Below are 12,880 nucleotides of genomic sequence, written 5' to 3'. Positions count from 1 at the left end.
CCATGGTTCTCTGCCCTTTTAATTCTGTGACACCTTTTTAAAAACACACCAGCATGGAAATTACCTTTATTGTGGAAAATCATTGGTTGTGCCACCTCCTAACAAAGTCAAGGTGCTGATGTGGAGCAGTCTTTGAAAATGGCTTAATTGGTCTGGCCACTTTGCAGTGGTAACGAAGTCATCATTGAAAAAGTCTGGCATTTTGGTCATATTTGGCATCCATTCGATAACAGGTATATTGACACAACATTCTTACGGACACAGAGAATACTGCAGGATCCTGATAAGACTATGAATGATACGTCACTAGTCTAATCTGTTGCCCTTAAAATAGCCCTTTTTTCAAACACAGGAAATTAAGAAACACCACAGACCTCTATTATTTAGAATAGATTCTGTGTGTCAGTATGTAACGTACTCTCTTAGTTTGGCTGACTTCAATACCGTTCAAAAAGATCCTCAATGGAGTTACAGGGTTTATAGGGGAAAAATACATGTTTATGAGACACTGGGCAATTTAAATCAATCAATGTATGTTACACAAGCAAGCAAAGCAAAACACCAGTGGGGTCTCTGGAAAGTAAAAGGACAGACTACGGTAGAAGGCCTGATCCCAGAGTGCCTGTACAAGGCCTAAATCTGGCAGGCAAAAGCATCCCACACAGCCTGTCAGCACCCACACTGCCTTTTTGCCTGCCTTCTACACTGGGTGAGTGGACTTACCCTTGGAGATGGAGAAGAAAAATTCTCTTCTCTGATATTCAGATGTAATGGTCAACTCAGTTCAGCCCCCTAGGAAACATGTTTTATTTTCCATGGGGAAAGTATCAGCGTTAAAGCTCTATCAAATCAAAACAACTGTGCCAACATCAGCTCTCTGCTACCTTTAAACCAATTAAATACCTTTCTCTGAATATTTTGTCCATTCAGATCCGAAGACCTTTAAAGACTGTGGTTTTATTTTTGTGTTTACATTCCTTTGGTTTGAATAATTTGCTTGATTTATTGCATTTTTAGTATTTATTTTAAGCCAGATGTTTTCGTCTTTGATTCATTTTTATGACATTAATTTGTAGACACTTAGCAAAGTCTTATGAGAAGCAAGTGGATGAAATTATTTCCAAGTCCACTCAGTAGACTGAAGTTTTTTAAAAATATAAATTTCCAAAAAGTTTGCAATCAACAGATGGCTAAAGGTTGCCATCTGAATTATTTTATAGGATATTTTAATTGACTCCATTGTATGGAAACCAAGTGTGAATGTTACAATGAATTCGCTGTATACCCTTTATCATTCAGTGTCCTTGTACTGAGAGAGACTTTCATGTCCCTGGGTGACCTCAATGTGTTGGTTTGTCTCCATTTAGAAAGGTTGATAATATATTGAATTGTTCAAGATCAGGAGTTCCAGACTGACCCTTCAGGAAAAAAAAAAAAAAAATTGCAAAGAACAAATTCTTTTTCCGTGTAAAAAACATTGATCCTTTGGGAATGGGGTGGGAAATGGGAGTAGGACAACATTAACTTTAGCTGTTTTAGTTTCTGAGATTTCATAGCCTCAGTAGACACCAGCAAAAATTTCCGTTTTTAAGTCCACAATCAATCCATCTCTCCTCAATGAATAAGACTTTAGCAATCTGTGCAGAATTTGATCGGGTAAAAGCAAACCACAATTCTCCTAAACCCTGCTAGAGATTAAGTGGTGGTTGTCACTTCCTCAGTGAAAACTTTTGCACTGGGGACAGCGCGTGCCTTGGTCAGACCTTCCCACATCTACAGACTCTCAAACAAACACATGACCAGGTGACCAAGCAGTGGAAAAATTTGCACCACCATGTCCCATGAAATTGTTTCAATGTTTAGTTTAGATATTGCTAACTTGTGCTATTAACCTTTTGACAAGCGTGTAGTATTGTTTGTTTTGAGTTTCTTTTTGATTTATAACTATTTAGTAGTCCCCAGCTAGCTACCAGTACAGATTTTACCCCATGGGTAGGATTCTATTGTTAAGCTACATAACAAAGCACACTAATTCTGACAACACTACAAATGGAAAATACGAACCAAAAAAATTTACACCGATAAGTTCAACAAACTGTCCATTTTTGATATTTGCATGCTCCCCTATGGACTGGCTGTGGCAATGTAATGCCTGTATAATGTTTTCAAATAAAAATAAATGCTTTATGAAAGCACTGAATTCTTGGTTTTCTTTTGTGTTTGTCTGCACTATGACAACCATGGAAGCAGCTCCCTTGGGATGCTAGAAATAGCAACAAAAGTACATGGCTGGGTACATGTCAAAATAAAGACCAGAAAGAAAATATTTCCAAATTAGGAAGGGCACAATTGGTCTCAGAACGATAGTTTCAAAAGCCAAATTAAACATGTTCATAGTTTGCAAAGTTAATTATTTACCTGGGTACATAAGAACTCGCTGGGGCTTCAAGCCCACATTTAAAACACATGAAAGACAATATAAATTTACCCCCAAGAAACGGTTCCTCATAAAGAAGAAAGTTCTGTGTACGCTGGCCTTGGCACACAACAGACTTAACGGATGAGCATTCTTCCAGGGTGCAAGGTTTATGAAGCAGAGATTCCTCATATTTCTGCTCAGAACTTACACAGCATCTTACGACCAATCATCCCTCCACTAACTGCTGTCACTTTGCAACCCCATAAGTACCTAGATTGTAAATACATTGGCATGTTCTTGTCAATTTTTGCAATCAGACCTCAAAAATTAAATAAGCCAAGAAGACTGTGTGTCTGAGTTATATATTAAAAATAATATTTAAAGAAAACATTCATTTTTCAGGAAAAAAGGAATTGTAGCACACTAAGTGCTTTATGAAGTGCTCTCAGGTTGAGATCCATCATGAGCTGGTTTTATAAATAGTTGGAATAGCATGTACTTAACATAAATAATTTGTTTGAGAAATGTGACACTCAGTTTAAATAAGTTTTTTTCCTTGAAAAAATGTAAATCTTTCTCTAAAGTGCTGTTTACTTCCATTTAGTAAGCTCTTTCGTCAAAGACGAAATAAAGTTGAACTTCAGCCTAGCCTCTGTCCAAACGTCCAGCAGTTCCAGTTGATGGGGGCTCAGATCGTATATACAATAAATGTATGTCATGTTTCCCCAATGAATTCAGATTTGTTTTCTTAAGAGAAACAACTGGGTTTTCTAAAGAACTTGAAAGTTCTTGCAATAGTAAGATAAGGAAGCACTTGAGTGATTCTCATGACTATTAGCATGAGAGAAAAATAGAAACAAGTAAAATTCAGCAGGAAGGCTGTAATTTATTGTCTTGATGTTCCACAAGAAAACAAATCGTAATGTCTAAAATAACAGGAGCTGAAATTAGATCCAGTTTATATATTTTCAGTGCCCAGCAAAACACCGTGCACATGGAAGACACTCATACATCTTGTTTTAAAGGAATCAAGCTTCTAAACCATAAATACAAAGCACAAGGGTAAGAATTCTATTACAAAATGTTCCCTTTCTTCTTCTATTACTCTTGAGTACTTTGTTTTTCTGTAAAATTCCTGCGTCTTGGAAAGGAAGAAATCACCATGTCCACTTAAATGCACCCTTCTAGGGAATTTTTTACAAATCGCTTACAATATTTGGCCCTTCAAATTCAGGCCCAAGGTATGAAATAACAAAGCAAAGTTTTGTTTTGTTTTCTCCTGCAAATAGTGTTTTGAATTTATAATATTCCTTCTTAGTATATACACTTACCTTTCTTTTCTTCCTTTTTCCTTGATTTCTTCTCTTTTTCTTTTGTTTATTTTTCTTTCTTTTTTCTGCAAGCATAAACAGAGGGTTCACTGTGAGCCACCCGCTAGGCAGGTCCTTTCATTGTCTATGTGGCAAAAAAAAAAAAAAAAAAAAAAGGAAAAGAAAAAACATTTAATTCAAAAAAATTGTAATACAGCTGGAAAGCCCTTCCCCTACCAGATGGCCTTTCATCGGTGCCTGAAAGGACAAACCATTGTGCATCACTTTTCAGACAGCCAGACAAGTTGCCTCCAAACACCACTGCAGCCTGATTAACAAGGAAAGCTGATGATCAGGGCGGAGGTCTCTGCGAATAGGCTCTAAGACTAGGGCCATCCATCTGGATGGACAAAGGCCTGGTGTGGACAAAACTCAAATCTGTAAAAGCATGCAAATGAGCTTGTTCACTGAGCCTCAGCATTAGAGCTGGGACCAATCCCATACGCTTGAAGAATCATTTCAGGACAGATAAAGGTAAATATTACTTTACACAATGGAGAATAATCTTCCTGAACTCACTGCCTCATACTGCTGGTATAGGTTAAAAATGTAAATGTTAGGTCACATAATAGATGACAGAGCTACAAGGGGACATTAAGTAAGCTGAGTATGCAATTCATTATCCAATGGTTGACACTTTCAAAAGTGAAAGTAGGCACTCAATAATGATGCCTGGACAACAGGTGTAGACCTGGTCCATCCCAGAGGAGCCTGCCTGTGTGGTCACTGGCTTTAAGAAATGCACTGGTCCTGCCCTCCCCCTGGGAGGCCAGCAGCATGGCGGATTGCTGCATCTTCGTAACACTAGCTGCCACTGTCTGCAGCAGAACGGCAGGGTGGAGGCAACCACCTGCTCACAATGGTAAGAGTGTTTGTAGATTCTTAGTGCTGGAGGGCAGCACGCTGGCCTCAGCCTGACTGTTCAGACCTCCTTCTTTGAATCATCTATGGCCAGGGTTGGTAGAGCAATGAGAGGAGTTCCAGTGGTGGTATCTCAAGCATCTTCCCTGCTGTTTCATTGCTAAATGTGTAAAAATGTAAAAAAGCAAGAAAGAAACAGGTGACCCTAAAAGAGGCAGTACTGCTGGAATTATTTACAATTATTCATAAATTACAGTAGAAGCCTACACACCCATCCATTTCAAGAAATGCTGATGACAAATAAACGCCTGCATAAATGAATGCATAGCTCCCATGAGAGGAAGAAATAGATTCCCAGGCACTGAAGAGTAGATGCCTATGGCAGTCGATCAAAACCATCATTCACTCAACTTTTTCCCAGCAGGGTCCACAAATACCAGTTCTGGAACTTTGGGCTAGTAGGTTGAAACATGGGGTGATAATGTCTATTTTTGTGCAAAGTTGGGTCTCATTAATGCCTTTCTTGGCCTTGTCTTTATAGGCAGGGAGAATTACTTCCGTAGCACCTGAAGAGGTTTGATAAATTTTAAGTAACAGTAATAATTGCAGTTTCACAGATGGTTGGCCACTTGCCAATTTCACAGCAAACTAGTAAAGCAATAAGAAAATCTACTTGCTCTTAAAATGACTACTATTCTAAATGAAATTACTAAAGAGAGAGGAAATGAGCTAATCACTGGAATAATCAAAAGAGTGTCATTACGGGACTCCCTGTGAGCTTTTGTTTGAATTCTCTAATGTGGTTTTTGGCATTAAATAGGATTTTAAACGCTAAATAGGTCACACTTGCATACAAATGGTTGAGTGAATCACATAACTGCTTTATGTTCCCCAAGATTCTGCTTATCAGGCTGCGTTTTAATTAAAAGGAAAATTGTCAGGGACACAGGATAACTCAACGTGGGGAATTTGGTATCCTTAGTTGAAGACTAAGATTTCACTTTTTATTCGCTTTTCAATTCACAGTCATGATTTCCAAACAACATGAAATTCATCTCATTTTAGTCACAAGCTTAGACACAGAATTTGAAAGCTGGAGGAACTGGAGATGATTTTGTTGAAAAATCTCAAGTCCAGTCATTTTATGGCATGTGTGAAGATGGCTTAGCTAGAAAGAGAGATGTTTAGCCTTGAGAAGCAACAGCCTTATCCACTACTGGCAAAATTCTGCAGATAACACAATAGTGTGTAAGTCCTTAGTTAGGAAGGCTGCTCTGTGATCACTAGAAATGAAAGAGAGCAGAATGTAGATCCTTCCCGCTAAGCGGCCCAGAGCAGCTTCTCAGGCACTTGGATAAGAGGTCCTTAGGAAGGATCCCTGTTGCCAACCAACTTTTAAGTATAATCCCAAAGAAAGAAGAAAGAAAAAACATGTGGTACATGACCATGGTGAATTGCTTTTGTCCTTCTGGATTGAGTCCTTCTAGGAAAATTGGCAGGTGGGGAATTGTCCCACTGCTATTCCTACTCAACACACAAGTGTCAGAGGGGTCGCCGGCACTGGCCTTGCCCATGTGACTCCCCAAACCAGACATGCCACTAGAGCTGCCACTGTCCATCTGTAACTGCCAAAGCCGGGGTTGAGAGCCCACTGCTTCTACGGGGATTTCTCATCCCTAGACGTGCACTAGCTGCCACTCACTATATTCGCCAATGGCCTGTATCAGGTCAGCATCTCTTGTGAGGCTGCTGCCCTTAGAAAAAAATTCAGCTGCCACTGAATGAAAACCAAACTTGACTGTAAAGTGAAGGAGTGTCTATTTTCCTGCTGAGCCACATGAACCACTCGGTCAAGCGGTAAGGACGTGGGGAGATGAAAATCATCGAGCAAGAGGTCAAGATCATTGGAGCTTTGAAATTTTAAAAGCAACAGCTGTCCCTACCTGTCCTGAGAAGTACACCAGAGTCTCTTTACAACCCTCTAAACAGGAGCACTATCGGGCCACTGCCTCCTACTCTTGGGTTAGTGAGGTGCTTTTTGGTTTTTTTGTTGTTATTGTTGTTTTGTGTGCGTGTGTGTGTGTGTTTGGTAAAAACACCCTTCCAACAATTTCCCCTGTAGTTGGTTGAATGGCTTCCTTTGGTCTGCAATGTTTCTGTAACATAATCTCTTTTCCTTGACTTTTGACATTGTAAAGAAATAGACTTTTATGTACTAATGCAATTTTCATTATTTCCATTATCATGATAAAGTAGAGTATCTTCTTCTGGCTACAGCGTAATTCCCATCTATTTCTAATGCCATTGCAGTAGCGTCTGCTTTCTGGCACCTTCGTATGATTTGTGTCTATTCTTCCTAAAATGATTGACCCAGCTTCACTGCAGCAGTCCACGTTTGCTGCCATCTTCTCAGCTTGGCCTTTCTACTTCACTAGTTCATTCATGGTGACAGCTGCTTTGAGCATTTCAAGAAAATGGTTTTCTTTACTTTAGAACTTAATTGTAACCATCTTTGATCTTTTATCTTAAAATTCATTTAAGAAAAGGAGAAAACTCCACTAAGCATGACTATATCTCAGATATTGTCTCTAGGCTTTATGAACATTTGTTTTAAAAAATTGAATCAAATTAGCTTTTTTAACATCACTCTGCAGCCAGGCACAGTGGCTCACGCCTGTAATCCCAGCACTTTGGGAGGCTGAGGCTGGTGGATCATGAGGTCAGGAGTTTGAGACCAGCCTGACTAACATGGTGAAACCCCATCTCTACTAAAAATACAAAAATTAGCCAGGCGTGGTGGTGCCCGCCTGTAATCCCAGCTACTCAGGAGGCTGAGGCAGAGAACTGCTTGAACCCAGGAGGCGGAGGTTGCAGTGAGCTGAGATCCGGCCACTGCACTCCAGCCGCCTGGGCGACAGAGCGAGACTCTGTCTCAAAAAAAAAAAAAAAAAAACAATCACACTGCATATTCATTAAATGAAAACACTCTGGCTCCTGAATGACAATATTTTAAAACCAAATCATGGCCTTAAAAGATTAAAAATTACTATTTTTTTCAATGTCCTTACCTGTCAACACTATAAGATTCCCACATTAGCAGAATACTGTGAAATATTTTACTGATAGTGAAGTTGGCACATGCCATCTGTCCTGAAAATGGACATTATTTTCTTCAATGGAATCATTAGCTATTTTAATTAACTTTCTCTTATATTTTCACTTCCAACATTTCAAAAAAAATATTATATTACTTTTTAATTCATCCAAAGAAATATTCTTGAGGGGAAATTATGACCAGGTGGAATAATGTAGAGACTATAATATATAACAAGTAATTCCGACTTGTATGCTATCTTGATTACAATGAACTGAAAGTTTTCCCTTTTTCTTATATGCTTTAATCATTAGAAGAACGAAATTATAAATAAAAACTTTAATTTTAACAATGAAGATCCAAGAAGTTAATAAGGTTAGGCCCCAAAACCAACCTAAATAGGAGTTTTGGTTAAAGTGAGATATTTTTCACCAATCCAGGTTCTATCCATGACTGGCTGACTTGCAGGAAGTGGACAGGGGTAGACAGGGATCCTGACAGACTTAGTTCAGCTCACATGTTCAGCTGTGTGGTAAAAAAGGTGCCAGCAAAGCCATGTGCGATGCCTCCCCTGGAGGCAAACTCAAGATGATGGGAAGAGAATCCAGGTTAATCGAGATAACCTGGGGCACCTTTTTTAGCCCATAATTACCCCTGATAGTGTTCCTGTTTGGAGTTATCATAAAGAAACCCAAAACCTATCTCTACGTGTGGACTTGAGACCATCTTTAAGCTACTTGCTTACAGATTAAGTCCTATTTGAGTTATGAACACTAGGTGAAGATTTCCTCCAAGGAAGGAAATTCGAAAATTCTTCCACCTCTACTCCTCTGTAACTTGATCCAGTAACAAGGTCTATTTTTACTTCAAAGAGATGTGTTTCTCTTCATGTTCTTCACTTGAACATCTCATTCCAGCTGTCAGTCTCCAGCAAAGATGTCAACTCAGGGCGCCAAGATTTCTCTGGGAAGCACAAGACCAACTAATAACAAGACCAAAGGCATTGATGTGGCCCAGCATCCCATGGTTCAGAATGAGATGAATGCCTGAGAACAAAGCAGTCAGGTTACATTCCTCCCTCCTGAATGTAACTCTGAGAGCTGTGCTTAGGGTGATGAAATGCCCTTTTCAGCTGAGCAAATGAAATCCCTGGAACATGCCAAATCTAACGTTTCCATTTGCCTCTCTAAAGAAAACCCAGTTGCTTCCTTTATAAAATCAAGCCCTGGTCCTCTGATATTGACAACTGACAACGGAGACCGTCCTGTCACTTGGGGGATAATGTGGAGCTGCAGTCACTATTGCACGATGTTCGAGGTAAGGATGAACCTGGCCCTCGGCGTCAGACCTCAAGGTGTCTGTCTCTTAGATACTCTTTGCTCACTACCAGTCTTGGAGAATCCTGGTTCAAATTTTCAGCGAGTGCATTTTTTGAAATCTATTATAGATCTCTGTGTCGTTGCAGCTATAACCAGTATCATTTATTCTACTGTGTGCTAAGCACTGGGTTAAGCATTGTGGAGACTGTCTCATTTACAAAGAAACCCTAGTGGGGGGGAGTTGAACTTGTACCCCATTTTTATTGATGAGTTAACGGAGGCATAGATGGGTTACACAAAATGGCCAAGGTTACACAGCTAGCAAATGATGAGGCCAGGATTCCAACCCAAGCATGTCTGACTGCAAAGACAACAGAGTATGCTCTATACAAAATGATGATAGCTGAGAAAAGGGTTTAATTTGACAAAATCTTTGAGGAGCTATCCACAAAAACAGTGATAAGAAGTGTGTACAAGAGGAATGAAGTGAATGAATTCAAGTCAAAAGTCAGTTATGTTAAAATGATTAAATCAGCTAGTGAAGAAACCTATGCCAACTATGTTAACAGCTCACCGTTGATATGGGAAATGGGTGACTGGAAAACTCCTTTTCCTGTGGTACCAACAAAAACAGCTAGTCTGAAGAAAATAAAATAAATCAACAAACAATTTATTGGCCAACAGAAAAAAAAAATTAACTCTAGAAGTAGGAAGATATAGTCAGGAGTGACATCCCTGACTCCTTCAACAGGTCCCATTTCTTCCTGCTGAGGCGGCAACGTGACCTTCCCCAGCCCCGACATCTTACCTGCACCTCGTTCTGGGTTCTTCCCCCTCACGCCTGACCTCTCCGCAGCCTGGCTCAGCTGGCCACACCCTCCTTCTGGAAACATTGCTTTTCCCGAGGTTTGTGGAGCCACCAAGTGGTGCTCCTGCGCCTCCCAGGCCGCTCCTGCCTGGATCTTGTGTAGGATCTTCTTTCTCTCCCACAACGACTCCCTGGGGTCCCCCTGCTCGGTGCTTAGTTTGCTTCTCCTTTTAATTTATATTCACTCTCACTGCTTTCAACGCCAGCTTCATGCCCATGGCTCACACGTTGGCATCCCCAGCCAGACCTCTCTCCGCCCGCTCAGCGTCACCATGTGAATGTCCAGTAAACCTCTCAAACCTAATGTGTCCAAAACAGAACTCTTGATTCCCCCCAAACCTGTTCCTCCTCCAGTCCTTCCCCTATCACTTCACAACTCCCCATCTACCTGGTGGCTCAGGCGAAGTACCACAGATGCATCGTTGATTTTGTTCTTGTCATCAGCACCCACATCCAGTGCACCAGTAAGGCTTCTCCTACAACTCCCGTCCTGAATTGGATGCCTGGCCACAACTGCTTCTGTTACCCTGGTCCAGGACACTTTGCTCTCTATCCTGAACTGTGGGAACTGCATCCTAGGTGCTCTCCCCTGTCTACCTCTCTATAATCCATTGTCTACACAACAAGATTTTTTTTTTTCAACATGTAAATTACATCCTGTCATTTTCCTGTGTAAACCTCTCCAGTGTCTTCCTGTGGTTACTGGAATAAAATTCAAATGTCTTACCATGGTTCACAGGACCCACAAAACCTGGATCCTGCTTTATTTCACACCTGCATTTTTCTCCTCTCCCCTCACTCACCATAGGACACCTGTCTCTTTCTCTAATAGACCAAGCTCCTTCCTACCTCCATGGTTCAAGCAGTTCTAGTCCCTCAACCTCCCAAGTAGCTGGGATTACAGGTGCCAGCTAAGTTTTGTATTTTTAGTAGAGACGAGGTTTCACCATGTTGGCCACACTGGTCTCAAATTCCTGACCTGAGGTGATTCGCCCACCTCCGCCTCCTAGAATGCTGGGATTACAGGCGTGAGCCACCGCGCTCTGCTGAGATTGGTATTCTTTATTCTTCCTGCTTGCACGTAACGCAGTCCAAATGCAAATACATGAAATCTGAGGTAAGATGAGAATTCACTGCAGACCAAAGGCAGTGTGTCTCTGACCACTCAAGAAGTATTTGAGACAGGACAAAAAGAAAAGTTGGAATTGCCGTGAGTGCTAAAGGGCTCATTTCTGCTTTGCCTACCTACCCTGGCTCCACTGTTTATATTTTCACCTTAGAAAGCTCAGAGGCAGTGATGTTTTCAGATGCTCTGACCCCCCAACTGCTCCCTAGACTTGGCGTGCGGTGCCATCACCAATGCCAACATGCTACCAGCATCAGGCAGAAATTCCCCACCTGGGCCTGTAAATAAGCCTAAAATAGAGCAAGAATAAACGATGATGCTACAGCTCAAGCACTAACATTCAGTTTTTCTCAGCCTCTTCCCCTAGGCAAGTAATAAAAACATCTAGACCAGATTTAGAAGTATCCATCCATAAATCATGACCTTGCCCTGGAAACTTCATGTTTATTTATATATCTACATGGGGCCAGCGAAGCCAACTTTTATTCCTGGTATATTTTTTGATATTTGGAACCCCAACAGCAATTATGAAAATAAATATTTATGTACACAAATATTTTTATTCACAAAATAAGTCAGTTTTGGTGTAGTCTTTTTCAGACTTTCAATGGAAGCATATAGGCCCTTAAATGAGTAGGAATGTTTATTTCCTGGTTAGCCAAGCCAGACAAGAAATATTTACCTCCTAAATGTCACCAAATCAGTCCCCTTGTCCCCATGCCCCATTTCATGATCCTAATTTCAGCTCATTTTATCTTTCACCTGAATAGTTGCCTCCTACTCAGCCTGTCTCTGATCCATTCTCCACTCAGAAGCTAAAGCACAATCTCCATCCAGTCATAGTCCCACTTAACGCATTTTCCTGGCTGTCCATGGCAGCGTCATCCTATTGCACAACTCTCCGAGGCCACTCACATTACCCTTAAGATAAAACCTCAACCCCCACACTTCTGTTTCCTTCCCTGTTTTCTCCGTAGTACCTATGACTTTCTGACACAGTACACATTTTGTTTGTCTTTCTCCCCAAACCTGAATGTAAGTTTCCTTAGGGCAAGAATCTTGTCCATTTTGTTCCCTCCTTTATCCCAAGCATGTGTAAGAGTACCCAGGACATTGAGGGATCTCAACAAATATCAGTTGAATGAGTGGATGAATTCATGAATGAACAAATGAATGACATTCAAAAGCCCTGACCATGGTACACAAGGGCCAGTATGAGAGAATCACCACCTTGTTCTCCAACCTCATCTCCCATGTCTCTCCACTTTGCTTTTGTACCTCAGTGAAACTGGCTTTCTTTTAGTTCATTGAACACATCCTGCTCCTTCCTGCCCCAGGGCCGTGGCACTTTCTCCCCTGCTGGAAGACTCTCCCCTCCTCTCATTTTGCCTACATAATTCCCACTCATCCTTGGGAGCTCAGGTTAAACGTCACTTATTAGAGAAACCTTCCCTGGCTCCCAGGTGAGGTACAGGTCTAGTCCACCGGCGCATGCTTCCACGGCTCTCTGCCTTCTTAGCTCTTGTTTCCCTTCTAAAAACTGGCTGGCCAGGGTGGCTCACATCTGAAATCCTTTGGGAGGCCAAGGCAGGCAGATCACGAGGTCAGGAGTTCGAGACCAGCCTAGCCAACATGGTGAAACCCTGTCTCTAGTAAAAATACAAAAATTAGCTGGGTGTGGTGGCAGGTGCCTGTAATCCCAGCTACTCGGGAGGCTGAGGCAGGAGAATTGCTTGAACCCAGGAGGCAGAGGTTGCAGTGAGCTGAGATGGCACCATTGCACTCCAGCCTGGGTGACAGAGCAAGACTCTGTCTCAAAAAAA

General features: G+C 41.3%; 1 long non-coding RNA gene across 1 annotated transcript in view; it reads right to left on the bottom strand.

The window, feature by feature from the left end:
* Positions 1-12,880, bottom strand: part of LOC111547291 — a 76,542-nt gene that overhangs the window by 9,525 nt on the left and 54,137 nt on the right. Inside the window, exon 3 of the long non-coding RNA XR_002733080.2 lies at positions 3,751-3,874. This is a non-coding gene — a long non-coding RNA (uncharacterized LOC111547291). The remainder of the gene's footprint in view (positions 1-3,750; positions 3,875-12,880) is intronic.

Source organism: Piliocolobus tephrosceles, chromosome 5 (genome assembly GCF_002776525.5).
Source record: "Piliocolobus tephrosceles isolate RC106 chromosome 5, ASM277652v3, whole genome shotgun sequence".
NCBI classification, from domain to species: Eukaryota; Metazoa; Chordata; class Mammalia; order Primates; family Cercopithecidae; genus Piliocolobus; species Piliocolobus tephrosceles.
Note: the sequence above shows the minus strand (reverse complement) of the source record. Positions and strands in the feature narration are given on the sequence as shown.